The sequence below is a fragment of the Chiloscyllium plagiosum genome, chromosome 11 (genome assembly GCF_004010195.1).
Source record: "Chiloscyllium plagiosum isolate BGI_BamShark_2017 chromosome 11, ASM401019v2, whole genome shotgun sequence".
Lineage (NCBI taxonomy): Eukaryota > Metazoa > Chordata > Chondrichthyes > Orectolobiformes > Hemiscylliidae > Chiloscyllium > Chiloscyllium plagiosum.
The window spans coordinates 23,936,978-23,959,547 of NC_057720.1; the positions used below are offsets into that span (position 1 = coordinate 23,936,978).

General features: G+C 40.0%; 1 protein-coding gene across 1 annotated transcript in view; it reads left to right on the plus strand.

Annotated features, from left to right (window-relative positions):
• Positions 1 to 4,509: 4,509 nt before the first annotated feature.
• LOC122554218 (palmdelphin-like) overlaps positions 4,510 to 22,570 on the plus strand; it is a 111,433-nt gene continuing 93,372 nt past the window's right edge. The window contains exon 1 of the mRNA XM_043698883.1: positions 4,510 to 4,958. The gene's annotated coding sequence lies outside the window, so the exon portion shown is untranslated. The remainder of the gene's footprint in view (positions 4,959 to 22,570) is intronic.

Genomic DNA, 22,570 nt, shown 5'->3' on the forward strand with positions numbered 1-22,570 from the left:
ACTCCAGTCGAGCCAGATTTTGTGGCCAAAGACTGTAGTGTCAAGGTAAAAGTCTTTTGACTGACTGTGGTAGTACCCCTGAATTACCATTTCAAAGGGCAGTTGAGAGTCAACTATATTGCTGTGGTTCTGGAGTCACATGTAGGCCACACCAAGTGAGGATGGCAGATTGCCTTCCCTGAAGGGCATTAGTAAACCAGATGGATTTTCCTGACAATGGACAGTGGGTTCATAGTCATCAGTAGATTCTTAATACCAGATTATTATTAAATTCAAAGTCCACTATCTGCCATGGTGGTGTTCAAACCCAGCTTCCCAGAACATTAGCTGAGTTTCTGGATTTATAGTCTCGTGATAATACCACTAGGCCACCTCATTGCCTGTGCATGAATGAATGTAAAAAAGGTATAAACCATTGGACTTGTCAAGTTCATTAGAATTGCTGAAAGGAGCTAGAAAAGGGAGCTGTAAAACTGTCAAGGCAGTTGAAACTCCTGGCTTTCAAACATTTAGGGAAAAAAAAAAGATTTAAAGTATCAGTGTTTGCACAGATGAACAGCCACTGGCCCAAACATTAACTCTGCTTTCTCTCTGCAGATGTTGTCAGACCTGCTGAGTTTTTAAAGCAATTTCTGGTTTTGTTTCTGATTTCCAGCATCCACTCTTTTTTGTCAAATGAACTACCTTTCCTTGCTGTGATAGTTGAGAAATGCTATAGCTGCAGGGCAGAGGATGACACAGCATGATGGTATACAGCAACATTTCCGTTCTTCAACTGATTCATAGGTTGACTGTTCTGTGCTCCCCAAAAACACAAGTCACCTACCTTTCCTCTCTTCTAAAAACAATGTGAGCCTTGCATTGGCTGAAAGCCTGTGAACTGAGCACTAGGGCCCTGTGCACTATGACCTACACCAGAGGCTGGCTCCCAAACATCAGTGCTAAAGTCAGTGAGTGTGCACTAAGAGAGCAATGTGAAGCATACGGAGGTTGGCAGCTTCCAATCAACCAGTGAATTCAGTGAATGCTAAAAAAAACAAGCAAAGAGCTATAACATGCATCCTGTGCAGATGCCTAAGATGCGAGAATTTCCTTGTGGACAAAATAACCTGGCAGAAACATGCATGTCATGGATGTCCCTGAGCTCCAAAGTAGGGACACATTTGCATGATGGCCAGGACAGAAATTTAATGAATTGTAACCAGAATTTGCGATATTTAATGTCTCAGTGAAGGAGAGAAGAATAAAAATTAGTCTATAAACAAATAGAGTGAGACATAATTGCATGGAAATAAATAGCCACTGCTACATTGTGAGATTCTAAATTGACTACTTCCAACTGAAGTGGAAAATTGGGAAACTTTCTTTCAACGTCAAGGTTTATTCACTTTCACCTTATTTTTTCCATTTTTCTTGCCATTGCTTATGTCACACCAGGGAGAAGAAAATTCCATCCCTAATAATTGCTTTGATGGTCATGTTCTGGCTATCAATCCTTCCTGTGTCTGAAGACAAGTAACTGACAGTTTTTTCAAATTCGCTATAAAAGTGGATGAAGGGAGGCCTTACCGTAAAATTATGCATCATTCGATACTTTAGACAGAGGTAAAATATTCACCAGTGGGGGAATCTAAAACTAGGAACCATAAGTATAAGGTAAATAGTCATTTGGCAGTACAGAACTGATGTATTCCTGAAAAAAGATGCATTTAGCTTAAACTTTTCATCCTGCACTTACTAGGGCCATTTGCGAGAAATATTTTTCTAAAGAGGAACAACTTTCTCCTACTATCTGAGAATACTACATTGATTGACTATATTGATTGGCAAGTAGACATTGACGTATAGAGGTTTAGCACAAGGAATGTTCAATTGACAGTTAACCGTCAAGCTTTGTTTAAACTTAAACCAGACAGGTGAGCCCAATTGGCATTACCCAGTAGAATAAATCAAGGAATGCAATTTTGTTCAGTTGAAACAGGTGTATGTATCCTATAAAGAGCAGGGCCCTTTGTTGTAATATAAAAATGTGTATTAAGATCAGGAGTGACACACTGCAAGCCTGCCTGATTATCTTAAATTGGTTGCCAGGGTAATTACCAGCAGAACCAGGATTAGTTAACAACATTGTTCAATTGGCATTATATGTAATGCTGGACAGTGGTGTAAGAATTTAGAGAAAGTGAGGACTGTGTAAGAATTTTGCAGGCATGGAGTAGTTGAGTATGAACAGTACCTGCGCTGAAAATGTGTTGCTGGAAAAGCGCAGCAGGTCAGGCAGCATCCAGGGAACAGGAGAATCGACGTTTCGGGCATAAGCCCTTCTTCAGGAAAACAATCCAAAAGATATGCTGTTTGATACAATCCACCAGTCTTTGCGATGTACAAGAAACAGACCTGGCATCATGCTGATAATGAAATTCAAGTACCATATCATTCAGTTGTGTGAGGGACAGAGTGTTTTGGGCTTGATTGCAGCATTTTCTAGTGGTGAACACCACTAACGTTGCTACTACATACTAGCAGCATCAAACAGCTAGCTACACCTTTTACTCAAATGTTTTGATACCTTACTCTTCATGGGTAATCTAAGACAAACCTGGCCATTTTCCAGGACTGCAAGTGATGGCTTTAGGCCCTTTCATGCATAAGCGAGTAATGAACTGATCAGGGTGGCCACTCATTTGCAGAATGGTTTACAATCACAGACTCCCTACGGTGTGGCAGCAGGCCATTCAGCCCACTGAGTCCACATCAAGTCTTCAAAGAGCATCCCCCTACCCTATCCCTGTAACTCTGCACTTACCATTTTTAATCCATCCAGCCAGAACATACCTGGACCCTTTGGGAAATGTAGCATAGCCAATCCATTTAACCTGCACATGTTTGGACGGTTGGTCAAAATCAGAACACCCAGAGGAAACCCACGCAAACACGGGGAGAATATGCAAACTCCACACAATCGCCCAAGACCAGAATCAAACACAGGTACCTGGCACTGTGAGACAGAAGTGCTAACCACTGAGTCACTGTGCCGCCCCCAAAGCACCATATCAAGCTTGCATAATGACCTCAGGCCCTATTTCCAGCTTGCAATTAAAGCCAATCATATAGCATGTGAATCTCAATGCATATATTGACCCCTAATGCTCACATTAAGCATGTATTGGATGGTAGTTTGTAATAGAGAGCCCCCAGCAGATTTCTCAACCAGCACATCAAGGAAAGATAGCTCATTTGACAAAAAAACAGCAGATGCTGGAAATCAGAAACAAAACCAGAAATTACTTTAAAACTCAGCAGGTCTGGCAGCATCTGTGGAGATAAAGCAAAGTGAACATTTCGGGACCACTAACTGTTCATCTGTTCAAGCACTGATACTTTTTAATCTTTTTTTTCAAATGTTTAAAAGCCAGGAGTTTCACATGCCTTGACAGCTTTACAGCTCCCTTTTCTAACTCCTTTCAGCAGTTCTAATGAACTTGACAAGTCCAGTGGTTTATACCCATTTTACATTCATTCATGCACAGGTGATGAGAATGAGGAGGTGATGGCCTAGTGGTATATTGCTAGAGTATAAATCCAGAAACTCAGCTAATGTTCTGGGGACTCAGGTATGAATCCTGGCATGGCAGATGGTGCAATTTGAATTCAATGATAATCTGGATTTAGGAATATACAATGACCATGAAATCATTGTCAATTGTCAGAAAAGAAACATCTGGTTCACTAATATCTTTCAGGGAAGGAAATCTGTCATCCTCACCTGGTCTGGCCTACATGGACTCCAGACCCATAACAATGTGGTTGACTCTCAACTGCCCTCCATAATGGCCTAGCAAGCCATACAATTCAAAAGCAACTAAATGTTGGCCAGTCAACAATGCCCACATCCTTTGAGTGAATTTTTTAAAAATGCTTTTAACAGTCTCAAAGGACAGTTACCTCTCGTAAAGGCACATTATCTCTCTCAAAGTGCATCTGATCTCATGCAATGGGACCACTTTTCAAAGGACACCATACCTCTCTAAGGAACCCCAGGATCTAAAATATATATATTATATTTTGGATGGTCCAGTCATGACAAGCTCAACCTGAGCTGCATTACTTTAATGTGTGCAATTCCTTCTATGAATCTTTCCACAACATTGCAAATATGATCCAAGCCCATTTTCTTCACTTCCCCACCCAACCAATTCATATCAGTAAAATGGTATGTATAACGTTCAAGAGTAGGAATTCTGCATTCAGAATTATGCCACCAGTTTTGTAATCATGGAGATGCTCCCCATCTTTACAAATATAACCTTTGCCAGACCTTATATCATCTTGCATTTTCATTTTGACAGGCACTTATCACTTACCATTGAGTTCCTGCACATTCAACAAACATTACAGGGAAGTCACTAAAATCAGGTGATTAAATTTATGGTTATTTATGCAGCCATGTACTTCTGAGCTCATGCAAAAATTTACATGGCCATCTTTAGTGTCAGAATCCTTGCCAATGGACCTTGTAATGCAGCATTTAACATTGAATAAGAGAATAGAATGGCATTTAGAAATAGCACACACTTGTTTACAGATACGTGGTGATATGCTTCAGTTTAGATGTGATCAATCTTATATTCAAGAGTGCCAGTAGAAAGCTTAAAACAGTTGGGAACTCCCAAACTTAGTTCTAATGCACCTGTTGCTTACACAGACCATTTCGTAGATTGGGAGAATTTTATTTGATTTGGATTGATAGCTGCCAAAATGCCATATTGCTGTGCGGTTTTAAACTGTAGCTTTCATTATTCTGTTAAATGGTTTCCTGTGCCAGGCTGTGACCTGACGAATTTGTGATATGATGATGTATTAACAACATTTACCAGCTGTGAGAGTCCAAATCAGAGGAGTTCCCAGACTGCGCACTGCAACTGGTGGGAAAGCTGCATTTCTGTACTGCCTTTGAGGTAAGATCAATTCTCATTGTTTTAATATAAACAAAAAGTCAGTGTAACATTTAAATTCTGCTGTTCTTTTGTATTGTTTCTTGAACTTGTCAAACCTATATGTTTTTTCTTGTGGAATTAATCAACCTAATTTCAGTAATGTTTCTTCAAATCAATCTGCATAAATGTTACCTTGTTAAAGCAGTTCTTATAAAAGCTTTGTTTAAATATAGATTACAATCATGACTGAGATATTGTGCATTGTTAATATAATCAGTAGACATTAAAAAGAAAATTGTCTTGGTTTTTGAGATCACTGATAGTGCAGGCACTCATATCTCTTTACAGAACTGCTCTTGAAGATAAATAAGTGTTAAATGTTACTTTAACAGCTTGAATCTTTCCACAACATTGCTTTGACCTTCAGTTTTTTAATAAACGTGAACAACTTATAATGAGCCTGCATGTGTGCAGTACCTGATTTTAGCACAAATATATCTGCTGTGAAAATTTAAGTGAGTTTTTCTTGTTCCAGATGTTACCCATTACTTCTTCATGGCAGATTTGTTATTTTACAAGCTAAAAATCTTCAAAAGATTTGAAAAAAAAACCCTTTAAATCAGCTATGTCATTATGTTCCCACAGAACTGAAAAGACTTCTGCACACAAAAAATGTTCCAATGTAAATTGTCTATTTTACAATATCTGACTCAAAGTATTTCAGAAAGTTCTTTCCTGAAAGTGTTGTTGCAACCCAAAAAAATCTATTGAATCCCTTACATTCCTCATCCACATTCAAAAGTAGCCATTGCTAAAAATACAAATAGAAAATATTGGGAATATAAAATAGGTCTGTGAACATTCAGAAACAAGAGAAGGAAAGTTAAATTTTAAGGTGCTGGACATTTGCAGTGTATGATACTGGCAGTAATGCTGAGATTGTGTCTACTGGTGTCATCTAGCACTGATATCACTGTAATTGCTAAGATCAGTAGAAGGGTGCTTACTTCACATTAGGTAAGCAGGAACCTGTACCTATACTAGCAACTACCTACCTTGCAGCCAGAAAGCATGGCACCTACTTTATAGTTCTTCTTGCCAGCCCTCTGAGCAAGAAGACTAATCAAATATTTTGTTTTTAAAAGTGCAATCTCCGAGTTTGGGGAATTGTCATCGACTTCCCTGATCTGGAACATCTATTCTACATTAAGAGTGGAGCACATTTGTATCCATCTGGAGGAGAGTATATCCTTTCTCTCTAAACATATCAACCTTCAATAATACATCAGATTCAGACAGAATGTAAGAAGGACTAATCACAGGGTTACAGAATCTCCACTGCTAACTAGCCACAGAGCCACCCTCTGATGTCATTGGCCTTTTAAGGGGCAAGAAAAGATTTTATCCATTACAAGAATGATTATACATTTACAGCTCAGGGAGTAATGGAACAACAGTCAAAGTTATAGCAAATATGTGGCAGAAAACCTGTGAAAAGATTAGGCTTCATTTAAGAAATTTAAACTGTTGTCTACCTATTCGACTGATGTCACCATACTTTTTATGCATGATTATAGAGACATTGAATTTCCAAACTGTTTGTCATTTCACTGATTGGTTTTATTGTTGTTAATGCTTTCTCATTTTTATCTGTAACAGCTCTGTGAAAGGTCTTGGGATAATTTATTGCATAATGATGTTATATAAAAATAAGATGGTATTATTAAATTGGTTACTGATATGTCTTAACAGGTAGACAAGCTGTGTTTTTGGCTATATCACTAACAGAACTTTGCAATTAGGTAATAAAGTTTGGTATTGGAGGAGTTAATGCATGGAATAATCTTCACAAAGAGTCTTTTATACGTTATTTCTGATGACATGGGTGTATACGTCCGACATTTCCTTTTGGAAACTGAATAGAAGTCCGCTCCTACAAAGGAGAACCATTCTGTTTTAAAAGTTAGACGAATTTGGAAAGAATTACATGCATCCATAAGCAGAGGAAACCATGAGTCAGAAAGTGGCAGTGAGCGTGAAACTAAACTAAAACAGGAATAAAGTAAGGATTGATGATTTCATCGATCCAGAGATCAATTCAAGTAACTAGACCAGAGGTGTGAATATTACACTCTAGTGAAATACATTCGGTGCTGTAACACAAATGACTGCACTGACAGAATTATGTGGCATGTCAAACATTTGACTCAAACCTGCAACCTTTGAACAGTGACAGAGTGTCAGTTCTAACCATTCAATTATACATTCTGAACCATTGAAATCATTGCTGCTAAATCTAAGGAAGATTGTGCTTAAACTAAAGTCTATTCATGGCAAGTTATTTTTAAACAAAAGTATTTAAAACAAACTGAGAAAAACACAGTTCAAACAATTCAACAGATCTTTCTATGTCATTTTAATTACCTGAAGGGCTAAGAAGGCTTGGTAGACAGTTAGCTGGAATAGGCAGTTATCTTATGAGGAAAGTTTGTCACTTAATTGGAAAATGTAAGATCCTGAAATATCTTGACTGGGTGGATGTGGAGAAGATGTTTCCTTTTGTGAGGGAATCTTGAATTAGGGGTCATTAAATAAGGGATTGTCCCATTTAAGACAGAGATTATCAGAATATTTTTCCCTCAGAAGGCTGAGAGTCTTTGAAGTTACCTTTCTCAAAAACTGGGAGAAACAGACTCTGAATATTTTTAATGCAGAAGTTGTTAGATTCTTGGTAAGCAAAGGGGCGAAAGGTTATGGGGGAGTCAACAGGAATTTGAATTTGAGGTTTCAAGTAAACTAGCCACAATTCTATTGAATGGAGGCGTGGCCTACTCCTGCTCCTAATCCATATGTTCTTACAAATCAATACAAACACAAAAATACAGCTACCATTTTTCTCCTTTTTGGGGGCATGTTCTACCTATATAGACTGTATGTGGGTGTATATAATTCATTCTTTGTCATAATATGTCTCGTATGAATTTTTAAGATGATTGCAATTGAAATCAGCATTCAAAGCATTTAAGATATCATCGTATGATAGAATAGTCAACACTGATTGTGTACACTTGCAACTATTTTGAACAAGAGTTCTGTCTTCTTTGCCAAGGTTAAACATTGTGCTTTGTGTGACAATTTTGGATTATTCTTTAGGACACAGAGACGATGACACCACATATTGCAGAAGATCCAACAAGATAAATTTGGCATAACATAAGGATATCAGTTTTTAATTATCTCTTTATAGAAATATATCACAGCCAAATCACATGATGACAGAAAAGACCTGCTTCTATTAATAATCACTGCTAGAATAGCAGCTCGTAAACATCCAGGTAAACACAAACTGTCAAAAGTTACATTGAATTGAGTTAAAATTAAAGATTTGACTCTGGCTTAATATTTACTATTATTCTGATGTACCTTAAAATCCACTAACTCATGTTCCCTGCTTGTTATGTAGACCTACTGCTAATACAGTGAGCAGAAAGTCTTCATTCCAGTTTGGAATTATGAAAAATATCCATCCTAGATCATAAGAGATGGAACAACAGACAGTTGTAAAGTCAACTCTTTACAATATGTATTGGCCTGACCACAGAAAGTACTTTGTTCCTTTCCAGTATTAATGCCAAATGCAGAAAAAAAACCAACACAACAATCCTTGTTTTTGCAAATCAGGAAAAATTGCCTAGGAGCATAGGAATGTACTGGGCTGGAAAAACTCAGCATATTCCATCAGGTCTCATAAAAAAACACATCATAATCTGTCTCTAAACCTCTAAATCGCTTGTCAGAAAATCTAGTAGGATATCTTGTTATTTTTTCCAACATCATATTTTTTTCCAGGTGGTCCTTTCCATACATTCATTTCTCTCCTCATGAAATAGTTTAATCAAAGCCACATTTGGGGAGGCAATGGCCTAGTGGTATTATCACTGGAATGGAGATCTGGGTTCAAATCCCACCAAGGCATTTGGTAGAATTTGAATTCAATTAATACCTGGAATTAAGAGTCTTATGATTGCCATGAATCAATTGTCAGAAAAACCCATCTGGTTCACTAATGTTCTTGAGAGAAGGAAACTCATCCTTACCTGGTCTAGCTTGCATTGTGACTCCAGACCCACAGCAAAGTGGTTGACTCTTGACTGCCCTCTGGGCAATAAATGCTGCACACTCAGTGATGCCTTCATCTTGTGAATGACTACAAAAATATATTTCTACCTGTCTTATTCTGGGTTTGATTCTGATCAGACAAAATTTAGTCTAAAATGAACATACCTGAAGAAACAATCATATTTCAGTCTATCAAATTCGGTAAACTGAAAGATTACTTCCAGAGTACATGATACTGGTTAAGATCAGAAGACAACTTATTGAAAAGTAACAAAAACAGAAGTTGCTGGAAAAGCTCAGCACTGGTAGCATCTGTGAAGAGAAATCAAAGTTAATGTTTCAAATCCGGGTGACTCTTCCTCCCAGACCTAAAGCATTAAATTTGATTTCTCTTCACAGATGCTGCCAGACCTGCTGAGCTTTTCCAACAATTTCAGGTTTTGTTTCTGATCTGCAGCATCTACAGTTCTTTTGGTTGTTATTGAGAAATAAGTTGAAATTGTTACGGTAGTGAACTTGTGCATTGAAAAGAGAAATATACTTGGAATATGCTGCCAACTAGTGATGGCATTGTGGTAATGTTATTGATTTAATAATCCAGAGCCTCAAGCTAACATTCTGGGTGCATGGGTTTAATTCCTGCTATGGCAAATGGTGAAATCTTAAATCAATAAAACATAATCTGGAATTAAAAACTTGGTCTAATAGCAACTTTGTAACCACAGTCAATTATCACAAAGAACCCATCTTGTTCACTAATGTTCTTTAGGGAAGGAAATTTGTCATCCTTACCTGGTCTGGCCTACATATAACTCCAGAGCCAGAACAATGTGGTTAACTCTTAACTGCCCTCTGCGCAATAAATGGTGGCCTAGCCAGTGACACCCTCATCTGTGGATGAATTTTTAAAAAGTCTGCTTCACTAATGTTCTTTACAGAAGAAATTCTGCTCTCTCTGCCTGGTCTAGCCTAACTGCAACTTAAAACCCACAACATTCTGCTTAACTCTGAGCAATTAGATGTTCACAAACTTTTTTTTTTTCAATGCTGGAAAAAGTCATCTGGCATATTTAAATGTAGTCAAATGCACAGCTTGGAGAGTTCAAATGACGAGGTTAGATAGGCCAAAATTGAAAATGCTTTAATGAAACATAAGATCTTAATGGGCAAGTGGTGGGGGTGGGGGTGGGGGTTGGGGCAGGGGTAGAAGCCGACATGGGTGGGCACGGAACTTTATGCCTCTGGCTGGTTGTTGTCAGTTTGTTGGCATCAACATCCACTGCCACTCCAGAACATTTTTGAGGAGTCCAGGTCAGGGCTGAAAAGAGTACTCACTCATAAAATGGCAACTAGCCAGTTATATTCATTGAAAAGCCAACTAACGTCAGAACTTAAAAGGAATTTTCCAGTCGGTAGACCAGGGAGCTGGCATCCAGCAAGACTCTGTCTATCACCTTTCCAAGGCCGTGATAGAAGTCAGCTGTCAGTCCTCTCTATAGTACAAGGTCAGGACACCCAAATCAAGGTCCCGATCCAGAACACAAAATCCTACTGATCAAGTTGATCAGCATTGACAGTGAGAAAGGAAATGCTGATATTTTTGGCTGTTTCTTTTGAGTATTTTCAGAAGGATGTATGTTTTAATAAAGGGAAATCCATCTTCTTCAGACAACACACTGAGGGCCAAGTTTAAGCTGTGGTTTTCCACCTCCAGAACTTCTTCCAGAAATTCCAGGGAGTCAAATTAGAAAACAATGAAAACCAAAAGAACTGCGGATGCTGTAAATCAGAAACAAAAACAGAAGTTGCTGGAAAAGCTCAGCAGGTCTGGCAGCATCTGTGACAAAAAATCAGAGTTAACGTTTCGGGTCTGGTGACCCTTCCTTAAAGCTGATTTCTCTTCACAGATGCTGCCAGACCTGGTGAGCTTTACCAGCAATGTCTGTTTTTGTTAGAAAGCAAATAATTTCAATCATTCTGGAGGCAGAAACCAGGTGTTCAAATTTCGGCAAAAAGCAATGCGGGACATTATTACCTATTTTCAGAACCAAATCCAAATTTGTCATTGACTGAGAAAATTGGTGAGTGAGGCTAGGACGTAATGATTGCATTTTGGATGCATACCATAGTCTCATTGGCAACTGCGACTATGGGAAGAAGAATAGGCCATTCAGCCCTTTGAATTTGTTTTGCGATTACATTAAATTACAGAAACTATACCTAAATTTTATTTTATTATCTTCACCCCATATCCCACAGCACCCAAAAGCACTCCAACACCTATAAGGGACATCAAAGTATAATATTGGATTGGGCAGATAACAAGTCACTTACATCTATTTCTTTCTGGTTGTAATCTTGGTTATGCTAACTTGCTGAAACTACATTTTTTAATCAAAAATGGGTCAGCAGTGAAACAGTAAACAGTTCTTGTTTTCATGTTTAAGCAGAAATTACTAATGGTACGACTGAGGGAAATGTTTGGGAGCCAACTGGAGGGTACAATGTAAGTGAATTACCAGGCACACTAGGAATCCATGTTGAATCAGTCTGATTCATGAATTAAATTGAATTGAATTGAATTTACTGTCACATGTACCAAGTCACAGTGAAAAGCTTTGTTTTGTGAACAATACAGGCAGATCCCAGAGTTAAGTAGCATAGGTATGTAAATAATTGGTAAACAGCGGCAAAAACCAAAACACAGGTACAGGCGAATGTTAGTTTGTGAGTCCATTCAGTACTCTAACAACAGTAGAGTAGAAACTATTTTGAAACCGGCTGCTGTGTGTGTTCAGGCTTCTGTACCTTCTCCCCGATGGTAGAGGTTGTAGAAAAACATTGCCAGGGTGGGATGGATCGTTGAGACTGCTGGCGGCCTTTCCTTGACAGCGGGACTGGTGGATAGATTCTATAGATGGGAGGTTAGCATTTGTGATTATCCAGGCCGAGTTCACCACTCTCTGTAACCACTTCCAATCTTGAATGGTAAAGTTGCCTTACCAGGTAGTATACATCCAGACAGAATGCCCTTGATGACGCACCTATAAAAGTTGGCAAGGGTATTCATCATCATTCCAAATTTCCTCAGCTGCCTGAGGAAGAAGAGACTTTGTTGGGCATTTGTAACCAATGCGTCCACATTAAGAGTCCAAGAAAGCTTGTTGTGGATGCCCACTCCCATGACACTCTCCACTCATTCCATCTCTGTGCTGTTAATGTGCATTGAGAGCTAGGTTGTTCTCAGTGCACCATTTTTCCAGGTTTTACACTTCCCGTCTGTAGTTTGTTTAGTCTTCATCTGAGATTTGACTGACTATGGTGGTGTCACCAGCAAACTTGTAGATAGCATTAGTCTGGTTTTTGGCAACGCAGTCATGTGTATACAGTGAGTACAGTAGGGGGTTGAGTACACATTCCTGGGGAGATCCAGTGTTGAGTGTTAGTGAGGATGAAATATTATCCCCAGTCTTCACTGATTGTGGCCTGTGGGTCACGAAACTGAGGATCCAGTTGAAGAGAGTGGGCCTTAGTCCAAGATCACTAAGTGGGCGGCACAGTGGCACAGTAGTTAGCACTGTTGCCTCACAGCGCCAGAGACCCGGGTTCAATTCCCGACTCAGGCGACTGACTGTGTGGAGTTTGCACGTTCTCCCCGTGTCTGCGTGGGTTTCCTCCGGGTGCTCCGGTTTCCTCCCACAGTCCAAAGATGTGCAGGTGAATTGACCATGCTAAATTGCCCGTAGTGTTAGGTAAGGGGTAAATGTAGGGGTATAGGTGGGTAGTGCTTCGGCGGGTCGGTGTGGACTTGTTGGGCCGAAGGGCCTGTTTCCACACTGTAATGTAATCTAATCTTAAAAAAAAAGTTTAGTAATCAGTCTCAAGGGCATAATAGTGTTGAACGCTGAACTATAGTCAATGAGTAGGATTCCTATGTAGCTGTTCTTGGTGTCAAGGTATTCTAGCTCCTGTGTGTACTAAGCCATTTCAATATACCTAACAAAAAAAAATCAAAATAGAGAACCAGAAGTGATTGTTTTGCAGCCATATGATTGGTCACCAGTAACTTCACCATAACAGTTTTGATGGGCTCCATTCTGGAGTGGAATGTTAGCATGGGAGGGAGAGGTGTGTGTCACTGCCGCTCATTGGCAGTCAAGTTCCCTTGTGCAATTCTGCGGTTCTCTGATCATCACATGTGGAGGAGCCTGGTGAACCTTGTAGCAGGAGTTGGAAGAAAGTCAATGCCACCCTTTAGGGTAGAAGATACTGGCACCATACTTAAATCACACCCAGGCATGCCCAAAAAACATTACTTGGATTCTTGCCATGCAAGGTTACTATTGAACAATTTCACCTTCCGCATTTCCCTGGACTGCGTGGCACCATTCTTGAGTCAGGCTATCCCCCTTCTATATAGATGTCCATCCTTGGTTCGCCTTCTTGATCCTTGCGCATTATACTCCAGTCACCTTTGTCAGTCATCTTCCATATCACAATATTGGCACAACTTACTGTCACTTGATCACAATCATGCCGTGGCATAGATGGAAGCTCCCTACGAGGGCAAAGTAGCATTTACTCACTTCAAAGACCAGCAAGTACGTTACCTCACCGACTGCTCACCTCTTAAAACACATATTGCTTGTTTGTGGGTATCTTAATTGAGCAGTGGAACTTAATGCTAGTGAGCAGGCCTTTTAGTGAGTATATGGATGCAGGAAGTGTTAACATCTGCCATGGAAAGTTCAGTACGCCTTTAAAATTCCAAGAAGCAACATCTTGCCATCATGAATCTGATTTCTGGCCTCTCATGCATTTAAAGTCATCTGGCCCCTCACTCTGCCACACTTTCTGCACCCCCCCCCCCAACTTGCTTCCCGTTCCCTGAAGCAGCACAAAGCTCCACCCGGTTGAGCCAAATTCAAGAGCAGTTGCTATTCCCTTGTAGCTCAGTTGCCAGTCATGTGCTAAAAACTGAGCACAGGTCGCATGATCCACAAGACTTGCTTGCAGCTTGTTACAAAGTCGGAGTGAGTCATGTGACAAATAGGGCACATTATTAAGGCCAGCAACCTACAGCTTGGTATACATCATTGAATATCCTGTAAACAGGGCACTGACAAACCCATACACAGTCTTAGGAAGAAGGATTCCAGATCACATCTGAATTTGTTAAGAGACACCAGGTATTAACTTAAAGGATATGTTATAAGATTATGTTCTAAGAGAGGAAGAATGAACAAAATAACAAATAAAACATTCATACTTAAAGATTTTGATATTTTAGAAGAATAGAAAAATAACATCCATTTGTACATTGTAAGTAATATCAGAAATTTTTCCATTCCTCCTTCTCACTTATGCATTGAGGTGTACAGTGTTAGCCAATAGTTTACAATCTAATGACATCTGTGCACTTAGCCTGTACTACTCATTGGGCCACAACTATAAGCAGATTAAGTTAAAAAAATCTAGATAAATAAGATTATTACCAAGGGAAGTGGTTCATTTGTTGCTAGGAAGGTATTAATGGAGAAATGATGCCTTGCAAATTGATCTTCCAAAATTGAAAATTCTGCCACCAAACATGAGGCTTTGTTGTTCACACGTCTGAGTATACCTGTAATTTTAAAAGAGAGATTTTAAGAATCTCAGACAACGACTTCAAAATAATTCCGTACAAAATGATTTTAAATTTCTGTTGAAGCAGATTTTGAAATGACCTTCTTTACCTAAATAGATGGAAACTGCATTTTATAATGTATAAACAGATTAACTCTTCTCAGGAATGTAATAATGCACGTGCTGGGTATATACTTAAAACATTTCACCAACATTGCATTGCTGATCAGTGGAGCTCTGCGTGTGTTACAGTATATAAGGAATGCTTCACTTTCCCCCAGTTTGGATGTATTACGGCTGACATGATAGCCCAGTGCTGCTGGTTTGCATGCTCACACTGAAGGTTCAACTCATAAAGTCATATCATTATACAGCACGGAAACAGACCCTTCGGTCCAACTCATCCATACCGACCAGATGTCCTAAACTGATCTAGTCCCATTTGACACAGATCCCTTTAAACATTTCCTATTCAGGTACCCACCCACACACCTTTTAAATGTTGTAATTGTAGCTGCCTCTACCATTTCCTTTTGACAGGTCATTCCATATACCCACTACACACTGTGTGAAAATGTTTCTCCTTAGGTTACTTCTAAATCTTTACGGTCTCACCTTAAACCTATGCCCCCTAGTTTTGGATTCTCCCATCCTGGGAAAAAGAGCTTGGCTATTCACCCTATCCATGCCCTTCATAATTTTGTAAACCTCTGTAAGGTCACCCCTCAGCCCCTGACGCTCCAATGAAAAAAGCTCCAGACTATTCAGTCTCTTCCTATAGTTCAACCCTCCAATTCCATTATCCTTGTAAATCATTTTTGAACCCTTTCAAGTTTAACAACACCATTCCTAGAGTAGGGAGACCAGAATTGAATGTAGTATTCCAAAAATGGCCTATCATGTCCTGTACAGCTGCAACGTGAAATCTCAACTCCTTCACTAAATGTACTGATCAGTGAAAGCAAGGTTGGCAAACACCTCTTAAATAATTCCTGCAATATAATGTCATATAAAGTTCTTCCATTATTTTGACTTTTGAAAACATGACATACAATTAGTGCAGTCAATTGGTCAGTCAGCATTATGCAGCATAAACAAGTGAGTCCAACATGGGTTAGTACTGATAAGCCTCCAATTTACAGAGCCCTGAATGGAAGACACCATTAGAAACCAAAGGGGAGAAAACCTCCAAGGCTGTTGTCACTCACATTACATGTTCAAAGAAAATCCTGGTTTCAGTACATCAGATTTTAGTAGTTTTGTTTCAGCAAGGGGCTCCTGATTTGAAATATCTCAATACAAATGTCCTCGCAAGAGCAATGTGCTTGAAGTGACGTTTCACAAGAACTTTCGGGTAGACTCAGCTGTTAACGCTGCTAATTAAACTGGAGCTCTCTCTGAAGAATTGACTCCATGCATCCAGGAACAACCAGTACAACCAGGAACAACTTTCTAAAGTCCCATAGAAATGATGGCTAACCTTCCCTGACATTTAATTAAGGCTGACAGTGGGGGAGATTGATTGATGATCCTAAGAATGATTTCCTTCCTGCCACACAAATGCTGTGTCACACAGAGTTGTTTGTTGTCACCATAGTCTTACCAGACCATCGGGGCTGCTTTCTCATGAGAAAGTGAAGCAACTGGTGGTGATGTAACCTGAGGGACACCAGAGGGAAGAAGTTAATAAGGAGAGTTCTTCATGATAACCTCAAACCAGTATGGGAATTGAACCCACACTGTTGACATCACACTGCTCTGTGAACTAACAATCCAGCCAACTGAGCTATGAAAAAATCAGACAAATCAGGAAGAATCTATGTTTAAGTCCCATCTGCTTTGGTGGTATGTCATAACAAGTTGAACTAGGTTGTTTAAATTCAAAAGGGAAAGAGGGGAATTGGGACCAGTGTAACATTAATCTCAGAAATGCAAGCCATTTTAAGGGCAGAATTGAAGGGCAGCACCACATCAACAGCTTCTAATAAAGCCTTGGCACAGGTTCCCCTATGCATGATCATTAAGATGTGCTGCAGTGAAAGATGAGGCAGTTGTTGTAAATGCTCCTTCACTGGTCAGTCTCACCATGCTGCTATGGCGATGCAGATATATTAACTCATTTTGACCACCCAAATGAACCTGTAAGCATTTTTCTGTAAGGTCCTTGAACACCACAATCTGGGCTATAGTGACACTTGCTATCTCTTGCTTATTCTCTTCTGAGGGTATTTCCCCAAAGTCTACGTGGCCCAGCCTTTCTCCTTGCCTTCACTTGTGTCACCAATGGCCCAAGGTAGCTTCATCGAGGTGGACACCTTTTCTCTGTCATCCTGCCACAGTGGAACAGTGGCCATGCTGCCTCACAGCACCAGGGACCCAGGTTCAATTCCTGCCTTGGTGACTATCTATCTAGAATTTGCACAGTCTTTCCATGTCAGCATGGGTTTCTGCCAAGTGCTTAGGTTTCCCCCCCAAAGATGTGAAGGTTAGGTGGATTGACCAGACTATCTAGTGTCCAGGGATGTTAAGGCTAGATGGGTTAGTCATGATAAGTGGGGCATTACAGGGATTGGGTAGTTCTGGGTGGGACACCCACACCAATCAACCCCACCACCCCGTGGCCCAACATTTCAACTCCCCCTTCCACTCTGCCGAGGACAAACAGGTCCTGGGCCTCCTCCACCACCACTCCCTCACCACCCGATGCCTGGAGGAAGAATATCTCATCTTCCGCCTCGGAACACTTCAACCCCAGGGCATCAATGTGGACTTCACCAGTTTCCTCGTACCACACCCATTCACCTATTGTACTCTTTGCTACCTTCTCCCAAGCCCCACCCCCCCCCCATCCCCCATTTATCTCTCCACCCTGGATGGAGGGCTATTCCTGAAGAAGGGCTTTTGCCTGAAACATCGATTTTCCTGCTCCACAGATGCTACCTGACCGGCTGTGCTTTTCCAGCACCACTTTGCTCTAAACTCAGGTTCTTGGTGGGACGCTGTTCAGAGGGTCAGTGATAACCTGATGAGCCAAATGCCCTCTATCTGCACAGTAGGGATTCTATGATTCTATAACCTTCCTTGACTCCTAGTGTACCTAAGTGATTATCCAGCATCCTGCATTCCTTTGGTAAAAAAGCAATGACTGCCTGGAATACATAGATTATTCACAATATTATCCAAGCAACTACAAGACACTGAGCCTTCCACAAAGAGAGGTGCAATGCTTGATTCTCTCAGTGTCATGTTGCATTCATGAAATGAGACAGGTGCACCAATTTTATATGTTGCCCACCCCTTATGGAAAGGGTGAAGTTGGGCATCCCCATTCCCGAAAGCCAGGGCAGACTAAATTCTGTGCCCTGTGGCTCGTATGACAAATCAGTGGAAAAACTAAGCAGAGCTAGAGAAAGAACATCATGCAAAAGACTGTGAAAAGTTGATGTGAGAATTTTAGCAGTTTGTTTTAGATTTCCCAATCATGCCTTTAAAGCTTTGGGATGAAGAGAATTTAAGTGTAATGCACAGCTCATAAATTAAAATTGAAACGCATTTTATTAAGTTAATCAGGAAATGGATTGAAAGCCTTGACCTTCATTCCTATGCACTATTCAAATGGAAGTGCTAGTCTGCTGCTGTTAATGTTCAACTTAAACTGCGGCCCCCTCTGAGTTCTGACCTTGATCTTGACATTCGATACATTTTAATGCAATTGTGTTCTGTACTAAAGTACAACTTGCTTCCATAGCAAATTGGATTCAATTCAGGTATAACAGAGTTCTCTTGTTCATTTATTACCTCACCCATTGCTTCTTTCCCAGGAGAAAGAAGTCACAGAAATAATACCACCACTTACTATTCCACAAGTAGTTCTCCAGTGTAATGGACCTCTTGTACTTTCACTGGAATGGGACAAAGAATAATCCACTACACAATAAGCTATATAACTAACTCTATGATCTTCTGACTTCATTGTCCATGGGGAATTTGAGCCTATTTTAATGGACAGTGAAGGACAACACTGAGTTGTCCAAGCAATCATGTCATCAAGCAATAATCGGTATAACAATTACCTCTTTAAGGTTCATCCTCTGGGACAGAAGGTCTGGGTTCATGTCCCAACCACTCTGGAGGAGAGTCATAGCATATCTGAACAGATTGATTTAAAATAATAGGTGAATTTAAGGACAGACTCGATGGCTTCTTTCATTCAAAAATAAATGGATGCAGCGTTTGTAGATGCATTAACTGTGATCTTCCAAAATTCCCTAGATTCCAGAGAAGTGCCAGCGGTTTGGGTATTCAGTAATGTAACACCACCACTCAAGAAAGAAGGAGACAAAAAGCCAGGAAGTAAATAATTTTGCTAGCTAACGTCAGTCATTAGGAGAGTGCTAGAATCCCTTAATAAGCAAGCAGTAACAGGACATTTAGAAAACCATAATACAATCATGATCTATAGAATCCATCTACCAGGCCCGCCGTCAAGGAAAGGCTGCCAGCATTCTCGAAGATCCATCCTACCCTGGCAAAGCTTTTCTATAACCTCTTCCATTGGGGAGAAGGTACAGAAGCCTGAACACACGCGCCAGCCGGTTTCAAAACAGCTTCTATCCTACTGTTGTTAGAATACTGCATGGACTTACAAACTTTTAACATCTACCTGTACCTGTGTTTTGGTTATTGCCTCTGTTTACCCATTATTTACTTATCTATGCTACTTAACTCTGTGATCTGCCTGTATTGCTGGCAAGACAAAGCTTTTCACTGTGCCTTGGTACACGTGACAATAAATTCAATTCAATTCAATTCAATTCAATTTGGAGGAGAAGTTGTTGGACTGTGGTGGACAAAGCTAAAAATTGACCTGATGACGAAGCAGTGCTGTGAAAGCATGTATCTCCAAATATGTTGGACCTGGAGTTGTGTGATTTTTAGCATAATACAATCAGGTCAAGTCAACATGAGTTTATAAGATCAGTCAGTACTTTATTACTAAAGAGTATTCATCTCACCATAAAATGCAGCTACAAACGCTATTGAATAAAACACACATTTACATAGGATAATAATTAGTATAAACAAACGGGAACTACAATCGGCCATTCGGCCCCTCGAGACTCCTCCACCATTCAACAAGATCATGGTTCACCTGATTGGAACCTCAAATCCACATTCCTGCATAGCCCTGTTAATCTTTCACACTGTTGCTTAACAAAAATCTATCTACTTCTGCTTTAAAAATGTTAAAGGTCTCCGCTTTCACCATCTTTCCGGGAAGAGAATTCCAAAGATTCACTTAATCACAGAATTGTTAAATTATTTGTTAATCTGGAGTTGCAGTTTTGCAGCTGATTCCATACAACTCTCCAGAGAATTTTTTTTTGCTTGATCACTTTTTATAAATGGGCAACCCCTGACATTTAAATACTGAGCAACCCCTGGACTTTACGCAACGACTCCTATTATTTCTCAAGTACATACAACTTCTTTCAGCAAAAATGCTATGAGATACCCATCTCTCAGAAACTAAAACCTCATTTAATTTCTTTCTCTACCTTCAAGTTTTAAGCAATAGATTTTAATAAGTAATTGGTTCAAATCTAAGCACCCAACTATTTTGGTTTTGACATGCTCTAATGAACTATTTTCTGTGATCGATTCTGACAATCACCTCTCCCAGCAACAAAAAAATGCGGTTGCTTCTAGTGACTTACTGACAAGCTGATACATGGGTCAAAATACTGACTATCAGCTGAAAAGAATCTGACAGGTGGCCTGCATGCAATTAGTTCCAGCTATAAATATAAAGGCCTCACAGAGCTGCATATTCATATCCCAAAATGCAAAGATAGTCAAAATATTCTCATGTCTCGCAGAATTATGGAGCCATCTCAAACAATTAACTCATTTTCATTAATCAGCTTTGTTGGCCTTAGTAAAATCCTGAATAAATCTAACCTTAGAATTAAAAATCTGTAATGGATGAGCAAGGAAGATGGTGTAGTTGACCAGAGATCCAGACTAATGGTCTGGGGGTGTGGTTTTGAATCCCACCAGGACAGATGGTGAAGTTTGAATTTTATTTTTTAAAACCTGTAATTTAAAAAAAAAGCTAGCCTAATGACACTATGTTGATTGTCCTAAAAGCCTACCTGGTTCACTAATGACCTTTGCAGAAGAAGATGTGCTGTCTGTTCTGTATGAGACTCCAGACCCAAAGTAATATGGTTGACTCTTCACTGTCCTCTGTGTCAGCACAGCCAATCAGTTCAAGGTGACGAAGGATTGACCTACATCCTATAGTTAACAAACAACAAAGAAAGGAGAATATACAGGTGACATGAATAGGATTCTGAGGTGACCTTGGGGATGATTAGTGCTTCTTGAACCTCTCCATAAATCAGAGTGCTGGACTGTATGGAGTCGGTAGAGCGGTGGTTACAGGCCATGGGAGGAAAGTTCTGAACTTTAAAAAGCCTGTTCCCAGCAATAACACCCTGAGGCAACGGGTGGATAGTTGGGCAAAATAGGTTAAGCGTTAGATCTCTGTCCTGCTGTGGGAACAGGTAAGGCCCAGGCTTTCAAGTCCAGCAGGATCCAGGAGCTTATGGAATGTCGGGGGAGATGGGGTGAAAATGGAGATCAGGAATCTTTGTTGCAGGTGAAAAGAAATGAAATGGGGTCTTCAGTCTTCTGGGGGATGGTGTCCCTAAACAATGTGCCTTCCTTCCTTTTCAAAGATTCCCTTCAAAAACAGCATTCTTACTCTAAACCAACAAAAACAGAAGTTGCTGGAAAAGCTCATCAGATCTGGCAGCATCTGTGAAGAGAAATCAGAGTTAACGTTTCGGGTCCGGTGACCCTTCATCAGAACTGCGGAGCTTTTCCAACAACTTCTGTTTTTGTTTCTGATTTAGAGTATCTGTGGTCCTTTTAGTTTTTATTTCATACTCTGAGTTGCCTGCCAGTGCCCAGCGTGGTAGATATTTGCTAAATCAACCTTTTCAGAGATATTATTACACACTCTGGAACAGGATGCACTTGAACATATGCTTCCTGGTCTAGAAGTGGGGACACTACCAGTGCACAACAAGAGCTCTTGCACAGCATGGTATGACCAAAGAGGTGGATTGAGGCCCTTAACTGGTAAATAATTGAGCAGATACAGAGGCTGATAGTTCTAAAGACAGATTAGCCCTAGTGTGCAACTATTCCTGACAATGCCCCAGCCCCCAGGATTTGGAGAAAAGGTTCAGGATAAATGGGAAGGAGGAAGGCTGACCACACGACATCTTTTAGGTGCCCCTTTCCCCCTGCTGTAAACACATCCAGCAGAAGGCAATAAATCTAGCCCAGAGTCTTGTAACAAGCTGATTATAAATGATAAATACCTTGTTTCCATTATGAGTTTGTTTAATTGGAAAAATCTACTAACCGCCACACAATTTTAGATGCAGAACTCAGACTAAAGGATGAAGTGACCCAACTAGCTGACTGCCTGCTGATTTATAATCCTGTTTATGTTCAGCCTATTTCTTAAAGTGGTGGAATTATTTTGAAGCTAGCAGTAATCAAAGCCATCTCTTACATCAGACTCAGCCATTGAATCAGCAGCTATTTCAGAAACAATGGCACAATTAAGGCATACAATTTTACTCCAAGGTGAAATAAATTGTTCATTGTATTAACCTAGGACTTAGAAATGAAGCCAAAATGAACTATTGCAAAGTAAATTTGGAATTCCAAATCTTCACTGCCTCTCTTTAAAATCTTGATTAGATTCCCTACAGTGTGGAAACAGGCCCTTCGACCCAACAAGTCCATACCAACCCTCTGAAGAGTAACCCCCCCCCAGGCTAATGTATCTAACACTATGGACAATTTAG